This window comes from Schistocerca nitens, chromosome 4 (assembly GCF_023898315.1).
Source record: "Schistocerca nitens isolate TAMUIC-IGC-003100 chromosome 4, iqSchNite1.1, whole genome shotgun sequence".
NCBI lineage: Eukaryota > Metazoa > Arthropoda > Insecta > Orthoptera > Acrididae > Schistocerca > Schistocerca nitens.
This window is the reverse complement of record NC_064617.1, coordinates 793454441-793467400: the sequence shown is the minus strand read 5'-3', so window position 1 is coordinate 793467400 and position 12960 is coordinate 793454441. Positions and strand designations below refer to the sequence as shown.

Below are 12960 nucleotides of genomic sequence, written 5' to 3'. Positions count from 1 at the left end.
TTTTGCCGCACTCGAATGACTGAATTACGATTCTTAAAAAGAAATGAATGTTCGCTCTGTCCAAAACTTCCAAGCACATGTGTGTACTCACAAACTCGGCGTCGGCGCGAGAAAATGACGGGAGCGCACTCGTGGGCCTGCGACGGCTTTCTGCAGTCCCAGCGTCAGTGCGTGGTGAACCGGTAACCACAGGAAGCAGCGGCCGTCGCGGAACTCTGTATTCTTAGATTTTCGTCTTGTTGAGAGTGGCGTCATTGGTTTGCACCCGCGTTCATGCGTGTGAAAATATTTGCTCTTCTTTACGCAAAATCGCACGCAGCCGGTAGGACTCGAACCTACGCTCCCAGAGGGAATCTGATTTCGAGTCAGACGCCTTAACCACTCGGCCACGACTGCGCGGAGCGCGATCATCTCCCGTCACATGCAACTGCTACCGTTTAAAGCACTGTGGTGGCAGGAAACGGCGTAGTTACATTCTCTTCCGTAGTGTTTCCGCCGCTACTAGACGAATCACTACCAAAGCATTAAAATTTCCGCCCGGACAGGGATTTGAACCCTGGACCCTTAGGTTAAAAGCCTAATGCTCTACCGGCTGAGCTATCCGGGCTCACACGACGTTAGCAAACCTTCCACGATGCACAACTATACATTGACTCATGTCCTTTACTGTTGTGCAATCGCTGCATGGAGCCGTAACTAATAAAACGTCGCCTGGATGCTGTCTACAAACTTATCGTGCTAAGCTCGTAACAGACTATCGAAGAATACTGACACACGACGCAAAAACAAATTGCAGCAGTCGTTACGTCTCATGCGTTGGAGCAGAGGATTTACGTGTTTTGTTGACACTCACTGGGCAACTCGAAAATTCACAAGCATTTTGAATGCAATGTTTCCCACGTTTTCGCTCATTTCACAGTTCCGTTGGAGACGTTCTTCACGTCCTGACACAAAAAAGGGAACGCAGTCGGTAGCACATTTTTTTTTATTTTCTTGCTTCCCAGGCAGTTGCCTACTGTGTTCCTCTTATGGCATGCACTAGACAACCAGAACAGCTACAGGAGGGAGTCACCTTTGTTCTCGGCGGTAGTTACATTATCACAAACTCGAGCAATTCCATTGGCGTCAGCTTCAAAACGAATGCATGCCGAAACCCGGGATCGAACCAGGGACCTTTAGATCTTCAGTCTAACGCTCTCCCAACTGAGCTATTTCGGCTGACGTGGAACGTCTCTGTTTTGTACGTCTTCGTTAACCTCTGCCTCGTCGCCAATTTCACAGTCGTCTTCGTCTATAAGACACAGGGACGCTGAAAGGCGAGCAGCAGATGCAGTGAAGCACCACACACATTTCTTCTGCTTCCATCATCGTAACAAGCAAACACGTCGACTCGATTCATGTAATATTGACTTCGCTGACGCTAGAAAACCGGTGCTATATCGATGCCACGTGCAACTCGTGTGCAGAGAACGAGACACAAGAAGGAGTGAGCCTCTCCACCGTGTGAGAGGCAGTATCTAGCAGATACACACGGTAAAACATTTGACTTGCGCTAGCTCATAAATTGCTACACGTCATCGTCTGCAAGCTAAAATGGACACATCTGCACTGCCCAGAGAGGCGACACTTGCACTGACACCTGGTGGACGGCTGCGAGACGAGGAGATGAGCTGTGGCGAGCTGTGGCTTCTGGGCGCGACTTTAGCGCTGCACCCTGTAGCCAAGAACACTGCACATTGCTGGCGACCCACGTGTTTAGTAGTGACGCAACCGCTAGGATGCAGCTGAACGTCCATCTTCTGTGAGCGAGAAAATTTTCGCAGTCGGCAGGACTCGAACCTGCGCTCCCAGAGGGAATCTGATTTCAAGTCAGACGCCTTAACCACTCGGCCACGACTGCCGGTGGCAAAAAGCGTCTTCCGACAAGTGAAAGTGCCACCTTGAGAAGCAATCCGATGGCAGAAAGCGCCTTGGCCTCACTCTTTTCTCTAGTGTTTCCATGGCCAGCACATTAGCCGTTACGAAAGTGTGTTAATTTTCGCCCAGGCAGAGGCTTGGACCCAACACCCTTTGGTTGAAAACCTAACGCTCTACCGACTGAGCTATCGTACAGCTGCGTGATGAGCGACTGATTCACATGTCGTAATTACTGGCTTATGGCTCCAATGGCGACTTCACCGACTTCCCGCTGACGCTAGTTTTCTGTCCTCTTAAGCGGTGGACATACTTGCAAGTAGCTGCGAGATCTTAAGAAAAGAAACGCTGCACCATTGCTTTTGCCGCACTCGAATGACTGAATTACGATTCTTAAAAAGAAATGAATGTTCGCTCTGTCCAAAACTTCCAAGCACATGTGTGTACTCACAAACTCGGCGTCGGCGCGAGAAAATGACGGGAGCGCACTCGTGGGCCTGCGACGGCTTTCTGCAGTCCCAGCGTCAGTGCGTGGTGAACCGGTAACCACAGGAAGCAGCGGCCGTCGCGGAACTCTGTATTCTTAGATTTTCGTCTTGTTGAGAGTGGCGTCATTGGTTTGCACCCGCGTTCATGCGTGTGAAAATATTTGCTCTTCTTTACGCAAAATCGCACGCAGCCGGTAGGACTCGAACCTACGCTCCCAGAGGGAATCTGATTTCGAGTCAGACGCCTTAACCACTCGGCCACGACTGCGCGGAGCGCGATCATCTCCCGTCACATGCAACTGCTACCGTTTAAAGCACTGTGGTGGCAGGAAACGGCGTAGTTACATTCTCTTCCGTAGTGTTTCCGCCGCTACTAGACGAATCACTACCAAAGCATTAAAATTTCCGCCCGGACAGGGATTTGAACCCTGGACCCTTAGGTTAAAAGCCTAATGCTCTACCGGCTGAGCTATCCGGGCTCACACGACGTTAGCAAACCTTCCACGATGCACAACTATACATTGACTCATGTCCTTTACTGTTGTGCAATCGCTGCATGGAGCCGTAACTAATAAAACGTCGCCTGGATGCTGTCTACAAACTTATCGTGCTAAGCTCGTAACAGACTATCGAAGAATACTGACACACGACGCAAAAACAAATTGCAGCAGTCGTTACGTCTCATGCGTTGGAGCAGAGGATTTACGTGTTTTGTTGACACTCACTGGGCAACTCGAAAATTCACAAGCATTTTGAATGCAATGTTTCCCACGTTTTCGCTCATTTCACAGTTCCGTTGGAGACGTTCTTCACGTCCTGACACAAAAAAGGGAACGCAGTCGGTAGCACATTTTTTTTTATTTTCTTGCTTCCCAGGCAGTTGCCTACTGTGTTCCTCTTATGGCATGCACTAGACAACCAGAACAGCTACAGGAGGGAGTCACCTTTGTTCTCGGCGGTAGTTACATTATCACAAACTCGAGCAATTCCATTGGCGTCAGCTTCAAAACGAATGCATGCCGAAACCCGGGATCGAACCAGGGACCTTTAGATCTTCAGTCTAACGCTCTCCCAACTGAGCTATTTCGGCTGACGTGGAACGTCTCTGTTTTGTACGTCTTCGTTAACCTCTGCCTCGTCGCCAATTTCACAGTCGTCTTCGTCTATAAGACACAGGGACGCTGAAAGGCGAGCAGCAGATGCAGTGAAGCACCACACACATTTCTTCTGCTTCCATCATCGTAACAAGCAAACACGTCGACTCGATTCATGTAATATTGACTTCGCTGACGCTAGAAAACCGGTGCTATATCGATGCCACGTGCAACTCGTGTGCAGAGAACGAGACACAAGAAGGAGTGAGCCTCTCCACCGTGTGAGAGGCAGTATCTAGCAGATACACACGGTAAAACATTTGACTTGCGCTAGCTCATAAATTGCTACACGTCATCGTCTGCAAGCTAAAATGGACACATCTGCACTGCCCAGAGAGGCGACACTTGCACTGACACCTGGTGGACGGCTGCGAGACGAGGAGATGAGCTGTGGCTTCTGGGCGCGACTTTAGCGCTGCACCCTGTAGCCAAGAACACTGCACATTGCTGGCGACCCACGTGTTTAGTAGTGACGCAACCGCTAGGATGCAGCTGAACGTCCATCTTCTGTGAGCGAGAAAATTTTCGCAGTCGGCAGGACTCGAACCTGCGCTCCCAGAGGGAATCTGATTTCAAGTCAGACGCCTTAACCACTTTTTTTTTTTTTTTTTTTTGTCTATGCCTTAAACTTTATTTCTTTCTTACAGGCATTACTCGTTTAATGTGCTATATAGGTCACATAGTCGCACCAATATTCAACAGTTTCACAGACGTCTCGTTTTTTACACAAACGTAGAAACTAAATCCCTGAGCCTATCGCTGCTACTTGCTCGGCGAGAAACGCTTATTACAGAAAATTTAGACTAAACGAAGGTTCCACCGAGATTCGAACTCGGATCGCTGGATTCAGAGTCCAGAGTGCTAACCGTTACACCATTTTTTTTTTATTTTTTTTTTTCGCCTTAACCACTTTTTTTTTATTTTCCTTCTTTTTTTTATATTTTTTTTATTTTTTTTTTTTATTTTTTATCCAGCGCCTTTTTTTTATTTTTAATTTAAAGCTTTCAGTGTCAGATAAGCGTCGGCAATGAGGGCAGGGGTCAAAAAATGCTGAGGCCTGGCCTCAATGCCGCCCCTCATCCGTCACCTAATTGCAGAATTTCCATTTGTTGCGCGCTTTGTATTTTTAATTATAAATTGCCATCTCGGCTAGGCTTCATAATTGAAAAAAAAAAAAAGAATTTGAATTTAAGTGCTGATTGATGACAATCGTTAAATAAATGAATTTCTTCTCTTAATAAAAGTGGGAAAAAATTTCGGGACTCCCTTCATTTGTTGCGACTTAAATGCGGTGCTTAAATTTGAAGATGAACTGAATCATATAGTGTTCTTTGCTTCTCCGATTATTGTTGTATAAAAGAAAGTCTTTTGTTTGCTCTTCGCTGTCATCCGATTCCCAGTCGCTCGAAGACAATTTTGAGCATGTTGCCATACGTCTTCTTATGGCCTGGATATTTAACTATTCTATCATATTCATTTTTCAGGTACATATGAAAATCAATGATATTGTCGGTCCCTAAGTTATTAACGACATAGCTAACGTATGTTCCCATTAACCAATGAATTGAGTTATTTTTGGTGGCAGGGAAATATTGTATCTGTGGCCGGAGAAGTATCAGAGGCTGAAAATTGTCGGTGGATGATCTTGTCAGGAAAGCCAATTGGTCTCTCAACCATTTCCAGTTGTCCATATGCCCAGCACACGTGAATCTGTGGACTGTGGTATCGAGGAGATTACATTTGAGACAAAGGTTTGTTTGGCTAATCCCGATGGAGTGCAATCGTTCGTTGGTGCTAACTATATTGTTGACCGATTTGTACCATGATGTTTTGGCGTCGGAGGAGAGACCGCGCAGGTTGATATTCTTCCATATAGTTGCCCAATCGTAATACGGATATTTTTCTTCTATTTTATTCTTCCCTTCATTTTTCTTTCTGAGACACATAATTGCTCGGGCCGTTAACTGCCGCGAATTGGTTATTTCGCTATTGATATAACTCAGATCGACGAAAAATGTACGCACATGACGAAGACGGGGATTGATTTTGTGCACATCAACTGGCGCGTGGAGACTTGCAGGTCTAAGAATTTCAAATAGCTTAGTTGTAATGCTTGTAGCGTTTTCATTAAGAAGACTAGTGGTCCGTTTGAGGAAAAGAGCAGAGGCCTTGTTCTTAATATCAGTTAATCCCAGACCTCCATTGCTGGGATCTAGGGTAGCTGTTCTCCCAGTCACTCTAAACACTTCACCTCGCCATAGGTAGTTAGTGACGATTGACATTATCTTTCCAGCGATCATGGTGGGAAGTGGAAAGAGTTGCGCAGTATAATAAGCTTTTGATAAAAGGCAATTATTAACTAAATGTATTCTCTGATACTGATTTAAAGTTCGGGGAAGGTTTTCTCTGATGGCTCCTTGAATATATCCGGATGTAGTTTTCCAATTTAGGGCTGCCATTTTTAGTGGACACGTAGTCAGAGTCGTCCCAAGTGATTTGCACTGAGTGACCGGTGTTGCCCAAGTGACAGTTACGTGTTGAAAACCCCGCAGGTTTAGAAATCTGCTCTTATTGGCATTGGTGGTGGCTCCCGACACGCTGCAGTACTTTTTAAGGAGCAGTTCTAATTTGGAAATGTCTTCGACGTTCCGTAATACGACGCCTACATCATCAGCGTATGCATTTGTGACTGTTTTGTGACCTGCTAACGTAATACCTGTTAGATTGACGTGGAGACTGCGGAGTAGCGGCTCCAAGGAAAAGACGAATAGAAGCATGGAAAGCGGGCTGCCCTGAGGAACGCCACGCCGTATCTGAATCTGCTTAGTTCTTTGGCAGTTGACAGAGATACTTGCGCTGATTCCCAACGCAACGTTCTTAACCACACTGAGAGCTCGTTCGTCAAAGCCGATTCTTCTCATTGTTGTAAGAAGGAACCTGTGATCCACACGGTCGAAGGCTTTGTGAAAATCAATAAAACAAATGGCACATTTGATGTTCGTCACTGAAGTGATGGCAATTAAGTCCCTGTATTCCGCAATACTTTTGAAAATAGTCCTGCCAGGTACACATGACTGATGTTGACTTACTATTTTTTTGGCTAAAAGTGAAAGTCTGTTATTTAACATTCTAGCTATGATTTTATAGTCGGAGTTAAGCAACGAAATAGGGCGAAAGTTGTTTAGATTTCGCTTCGAAGTTGTCTTTGGAACTAGTACTATTGTGCATTCTTTCATAGCAGCAGGTAGTGGTTTTCCTTGGATAATCTCGTTTGCCATTTGAGTGAACTGTGCTCCTATGAGTGACCAGTATCGTAGATAAAATTCAACGGGCAACCCATCCGGCCCCGGTGACTTTTGGAAAGGAGACTTGCGGACGGTTTCGTGCAGTTCCTCTTCAGTGAAATCAGTAAGAAGTCCTTCATTTTCCTCTTCTGACAGCTGAGGAACTATGCTGCCAAGAAATTCTTCGAAGGATTCTTCGCATAACGGACTGGCTGAATATAGATTGTGGTAATACTTGTAAACCTCGTTGACAATCTCTTTCTGAGAAGTAATGGTCAGACCGGTCGAAGTCTGGATCTCATCAAGAAAGGTTCGTCTCCTGTATTTTGCGTGTCGCAAGAGGTGATACAAGGAAGCAGTTTCGTCCTCTGATAATGTCTTGGCTTTTGACTTTACTTTTAGTCCTTCCAGCTGTTGTTGTTTAATACGGAGTAATTTGGCCTTAGTTTTCTTAATGTCTTCCAAACGAATACCGGAAATGCTCGCCTGGTCATACAAGTTTCGTAACATTGCATAATAAAACTCTATGGTGTTCTTGAGTTCTCGGGATCGTTGAAGACTGTAATGAATTAAAACGTTCCTCAGTTTTGGTTTTGCCCTGTTGCACCACCAGTCGGTAACAGTCACATAGCGATCTACCGAGCGCAAGCACATATGCCACGTTTCGTGGACAACATCTGCTAACTCATTGTCCTGTAGCAAAGATACGTTCAGCTTCCACTGACTTCTTAAACGGCGAGTTGGTTGTGCCCTTAAATTGAGAGAAGCCAGCATACTGCAATGGTCGGAGAAATATACAGGAATCGTCTCGACTTTAACTAAGGATCTTTCCATACCTTGTGACACATATATCCTATCAATCCTGCTACAGGACTGTGCAGCTATGTACGTATAAGCAACAACAGTGGGATATTTAATTTCCCAAGTATCTCTGAGTTTTAGATCCGTGACTAGCCGCTTCAACTCGTTACAGCAATTAAAATTGGGAGTCTGATCTTTTTTATTGAGTACACAGTTAAAATCGCCGCCAATTAAAAGTTCTGGCGGGTTTTTCCGTAATAGATATATTATTTCTTCTCTAAAAAAATGTGCCCTTTCCGGTCTATTGGAGGTCCCTGACGGGGCATACAGGTTAATAATAGTAACGTCAAAAACGTTAATTCCTATTGCTCTGCCCGAGTCCAGTCTCTCGACATCAGTTACAGGGATCCCTTCCCGGATTAAAATTGCTGTCCCCACCTTTGTTTCGAGGGAGATGTTTAGTATTTCTACATAGCCTGCAACTTTAAGGTCAGGCATCACGACTTCTTGCAGCAAAGCAATGTCAGTTCCTGATTCGTAAAGGAAATCCTTGAGAGCAGCAATCTTCGGTTCTGACTTAATCCTGTTAATGTTTATAGTTGTTATTGTGTATGCCTGGCACATGTAGCTTCCTTATGAAAATGAGGACAAAAAATCCCTACTGTCAGAGAAAAGTAACAATTACTCCTGGAGGTAAGGGAAGAAAAAGAAGAAAGAAAAAAAAAACTATACTAAAAACAGTCAACTACGAATTTGGCATATTAGTAATTCCGTTGTCACCGAAAATGTGCAGGAACATGGTGGCATTTAGCAGTATCATTTCTCGAGTGAGACTTGGCTGTGTCAGTTCAATGACGGATTCTTTACCAGGTCAGACTTATCTTTACAGTGGGGTTTTGCACCATCAAGTTTCTTTAAGTTTTTCTCGGGGGATACTTCAGAAATTATTTCATATGATACGTTTTTGGCTTTCACATCCTCTTTTCCGAGTTTTTGTTTATCGGCGTTACGAGATGCTTTGAGGTTCGGTTGAGGTTTTATCCTGCGTCTTTGAACCTCTGCAGTGGCAGTGTGTGACCGCGAGTGATCCGCATCTTGCGCCGATTGGGCGGAGGTGGCCTCGACACAGTCCTGTTTGTTAAGTCTAGTTCCAGTTTCAGTTCCTTCCGCGACCTCTATCGGTGCAACGGGAAGGGAGTGCGGTGGGTCTGTAGATTCGCAGGGCTGAGTCCGATCCATCGCTTTCTGTTCCGCAGAACTCGACTCCTGTGTCGCCGTGATCGGAGCCAGTGTTTTCGCGTCCATGTGTTCTAACGCTGTGGCAGCAGCAGCTGGCGGCGGGAGGGCCTCTGCTGCTGGCGTCACTGCCGCATGTTTACTGTTTACGTCCTCACCCGCACCCTCACTGCATTGCTTTTGTTTACGGTTGGACTGCGATGTATCATCGTCTGAACAGTCTTCAGTTGTGTCTAAAGGTCTCTTTTTAGTTTGCAGATCGCATTCGTGGGTAGAAGAACTGCGATCGGTAATTACATGCAAGGGAGGAAAATCAGCGACATTTACGGCAGTTACATCAGAAGTACTAGCTCCATCATTACTGGCCGGGGGAGGTTGATGAATGTTAGGCAGGACATCATTAAGCGTTAGACGCTGACGCTGCGTAAGGCTGTTTTTAAGGACATAGACACGGCGAGGACAGTCTTGACGGAAATGACCCGTTTCATTACAAATATTACATGTCTGGACCTGCCCTGAATATACGATATGCGCTTTATGACCAGCAATAGAAAGAAAAGATGGTATATTGGCTTTAACGTCCATTTCTACTGATCGTATGCCATTGAAACACTGTAATTTATACAATTTGGACCACCTTTCGTTGACAATGGACTGGATCTCCCCGTATTTCGAAAGCGCCTCTTTAATCAGCTGATTATCTACTTCAATAGGAATATTTAGCACTCTTACAGTTTTATACGTGATATCCGCTCTCCGAATCGAAACACTACTTTTAGACCCATCTCTATGCACAAAGTCAGCAACACTACCCCACCTCAACAACAGCTTCTCAACATCCACAGGATTAAAAAATTTCACAAAGACACAGTATTTGTCAGCATCTAATTGGGTGGTATGTACGGAATCAGAACTTACTCCAATTACGTCGGTCAACCAGTCATGGATTTCCAAAGCTGTAGGTTGCACTGCACGTGTTTCCTTCTCGAAAGAGAAAACCAGGGTATTCTTCCGGACAATTCCAGCCATTTTTCTTCAGTTACGAGGAGATCCCGGTAATAAACCGAAATTCCTCCAAAGCACGACCGTTATCACGGACGAAAACACACAGAAACTTTGCACAATAACACCAGACACGTACAAACACAGAAATTCACAAACGGCAACAAACTAAAGCTCAGGACTTGGCGTCACCACTGACGTACACGGAGCAGCAGCGGACACGTCCTAACGCGCAGACAGCTAGAGCCGGAATGACGACTCGGCCACGACTGCCGGTGGCAAAAAGCGTCTTCCGACAAGTGAAAGTGCCACCTTGAGAAGCAATCCGATGGCAGAAAGCGCCTTGGCCTCACTCTTTTCTCTAGTGTTTCCATGGCCAGCACATTAGCCGTTACGAAAGTGTGTTAATTTTCGCCCAGGCAGAGGCTTGGACCCAACACCCTTTGGTTGAAAACCTAACGCTCTACCGACTGAGCTATCGTACAGCTGCGTGATGAGCGACTGATTCACATGTCGTAATTACTGGCTTATGGCTCCAATGGCGACTTCACCGACTTCCCACTGACGCACCGCTGACGCTAGTTTTCTGTCCTCTTAAGCGGTGGACATACTTGCAAGTAGCTGCGAGATCTTAAGAAAAGAAACGCTGCACCATTGCTTTTGCCGCACTCGAATGACTGAATTACGATTCTTAAAAAGAAATGAATGTTCGCTCTGTCCAAAACTTCCAAGCACATGTGTGTACTCACAAACTCGGCGTCGGCGCGAGAAAATGACGGGAGCGCACTCGTGGGCCTGCGACGGCTTTCTGCAGTCCCAGCGTCAGTGCGTGGTGAACCGGTAACCACAGGAAGCAGCGGCCGTCGCGGAACTCTGTATTCTTAGATTTTCGTCTTGTTGAGAGTGGCGTCATTGGTTTGCACCCGCGTTCATGCGTGTGAAAATATTTGCTCTTCTTTACGCAAAATCGCACGCAGCCGGTAGGACTCGAACCTACGCTCCCAGAGGGAATCTGATTTCGAGTCAGACGCCTTAACCACTCGGCCACGACTGCGCGGAGCGCGATCATCTCCCGTCACATGCAACTGCTACCGTTTAAAGCACTGTGGTGGCAGGAAACGGCGTAGTTACATTCTCTTCCGTAGTGTTTCCGCCGCTACTAGACGAATCACTACCAAAGCATTAAAATTTCCGCCCGGACAGGGATTTGAACCCTGGACCCTTAGGTTAAAAGCCTAATGCTCTACCGGCTGAGCTATCCGGGCTCACACGACGTTAGCAAACCTTCCACGATGCACAACTATACATTGACTCATGTCCTTTACTGTTGTGCAATCGCTGCATGGAGCCGTAACTAATAAAACGTCGCCTGGATGCTGTCTACAAACTTATCGTGCTAAGCTCGTAACAGACTATCGAAGAATACTGACACACGACGCAAAAACAAATTGCAGCAGTCGTTACGTCTCATGCGTTGGAGCAGAGGATTTACGTGTTTTGTTGACACTCACTGGGCAACTCGAAAATTCACAAGCATTTTGAATGCAATGTTTCCCACGTTTTCGCTCATTTCACAGTTCCGTTGGAGACGTTCTTCACGTCCTGACACAAAAAAGGGAACGCAGTCGGTAGCACATTTTTTTTTATTTTCTTGCTTCCCAGGCAGTTGCCTACTGTGTTCCTCTTATGGCATGCACTAGACAACCAGAACAGCTACAGGAGGGAGTCACCTTTGTTCTCGGCGGTAGTTACATTATCACAAACTCGAGCAATTCCATTGGCGTCAGCTTCAAAACGAATGCATGCCGAAACCCGGGATCGAACCAGGGACCTTTAGATCTTCAGTCTAACGCTCTCCCAACTGAGCTATTTCGGCTGACGTGGAACGTCTCTGTTTTGTACGTCTTCGTTAACCTCTGCCTCGTCGCCAATTTCACAGTCGTCTTCGTCTATAAGACACAGGGACGCTGAAAGGCGAGCAGCAGATGCAGTGAAGCACCACACACATTTCTTCTGCTTCCATCATCGTAACAAGCAAACACGTCGACTCGATTCATGTAATATTGACTTCGCTGACGCTAGAAAACCGGTGCTATATCGATGCCACGTGCAACTCGTGTGCAGAGAACGAGACACAAGAAGGAGTGAGCCTCTCCACCGTGTGAGAGGCAGTATCTAGCAGATACACACGGTAAAACATTTGACTTGCGCTAGCTCATAAATTGATACACGTCATCGTCTGCAAGCTAAAATGGACACATCTGCACTGCCCAGAGAGGCGACACTTGCACTGACACCTGGTGGACGGCTGCGAGACGAGGAGATGAGCTGTGGCTTCTGGGCGCGACTTTAGCGCTGCACCCTGTAGCCAAGAACACTGCACATTGCTGGCGACCCACGTGTTTAGTAGTGACGCAACCGCTAGGATGCAGCTGAACGTCCATCTTCTGTGAGCGAGAAAATTTTCGCAGTCGGCAGGACTCGAACCTGCGCTCCCAGAGGGAATCTGATTTCAAGTCAGACGCCTTAACCACTCGGCCACGACTGCCGGTGGCAAAAAGCGTCTTCCGACAAGTGAAAGTGCCACCTTGAGAAGCAATCCGATGGCAGAAAGCGCCTTGGCCTCACTCTTTTCTCTAGTGTTTCCATGGCCAGCACATTAGCCGTTACGAAAGTGTGTTAATTTTCGCCCAGGCAGAGGCTTGGACCCAACACCCTTTGGTTGAAAACCTAACGCTCTACCGACTGAGCTATCGTACAGCTGCGTGATGAGCGACTGATTCACATGTCGTAATTACTGGCTTATGGCTCCAATGGCGACTTCACCGACTTCCCGCTGACGCTAGTTTTCTGTCCTCTTAAGCGGTGGACATACTTGCAAGTAGCTGCGAGATCTTAAGAAAAGAAACGCTGCACCATTGCTTTTGCCGCACTCGAATGACTGAATTACGATTCTTAAAAAGAAATGAATGTTCGCTCTGTCCAAAACTTCCAAGCACATGTGTGTACTCACAAACTCGGCGTCGGCGCGAGAAAATGACGGGAGCGCACTCGTGGGCCTGCGACGGCTTTCTGCAGTCC

General features: G+C 46.5%; 11 non-coding genes across 11 annotated transcripts; all 11 read right to left on the bottom strand.

The window, feature by feature from the left end:
• Positions 1-314: 314 nt before the first annotated feature.
• Trnas-cga (transfer RNA serine (anticodon CGA)) lies at positions 315-396 on the bottom strand. The gene has a single exon. It is a non-coding gene; the product is annotated as a tRNA-Ser (tRNA).
• Positions 397-534: 138 nt separating this feature from the next.
• Trnak-uuu (transfer RNA lysine (anticodon UUU)) lies at positions 535-607 on the bottom strand. The gene has a single exon. It is a non-coding gene; the product is annotated as a tRNA-Lys (tRNA).
• Positions 608-1145: 538 nt separating this feature from the next.
• On the bottom strand, positions 1146-1218 carry Trnaf-gaa (transfer RNA phenylalanine (anticodon GAA)). Its single transcript has one exon. It is a non-coding gene; the product is annotated as a tRNA-Phe (tRNA).
• A 600-nt stretch (positions 1219-1818) lies between these two features.
• On the bottom strand, positions 1819-1900 carry Trnas-uga (transfer RNA serine (anticodon UGA)). Its single transcript has one exon. It is a non-coding gene; the product is annotated as a tRNA-Ser (tRNA).
• A 688-nt stretch (positions 1901-2588) lies between these two features.
• Positions 2589-2670, bottom strand: Trnas-cga (transfer RNA serine (anticodon CGA)). Its single transcript has one exon. It is a non-coding gene; the product is annotated as a tRNA-Ser (tRNA).
• A 138-nt stretch (positions 2671-2808) lies between these two features.
• On the bottom strand, positions 2809-2881 carry Trnak-uuu (transfer RNA lysine (anticodon UUU)). The gene has a single exon. It is a non-coding gene; the product is annotated as a tRNA-Lys (tRNA).
• Positions 2882-3419: 538 nt separating this feature from the next.
• Positions 3420-3492, bottom strand: Trnaf-gaa (transfer RNA phenylalanine (anticodon GAA)). The gene has a single exon. It is a non-coding gene; the product is annotated as a tRNA-Phe (tRNA).
• Positions 3493-10851: 7359 nt separating this feature from the next.
• On the bottom strand, positions 10852-10933 carry Trnas-cga (transfer RNA serine (anticodon CGA)). The gene has a single exon. It is a non-coding gene; the product is annotated as a tRNA-Ser (tRNA).
• A 138-nt stretch (positions 10934-11071) lies between these two features.
• On the bottom strand, positions 11072-11144 carry Trnak-uuu (transfer RNA lysine (anticodon UUU)). The gene has a single exon. It is a non-coding gene; the product is annotated as a tRNA-Lys (tRNA).
• Positions 11145-11682: 538 nt separating this feature from the next.
• Positions 11683-11755, bottom strand: Trnaf-gaa (transfer RNA phenylalanine (anticodon GAA)). Its single transcript has one exon. It is a non-coding gene; the product is annotated as a tRNA-Phe (tRNA).
• Positions 11756-12345: 590 nt separating this feature from the next.
• Positions 12346-12427, bottom strand: Trnas-uga (transfer RNA serine (anticodon UGA)). The gene has a single exon. It is a non-coding gene; the product is annotated as a tRNA-Ser (tRNA).
• Positions 12428-12960: the final 533 nt, after the last annotated feature.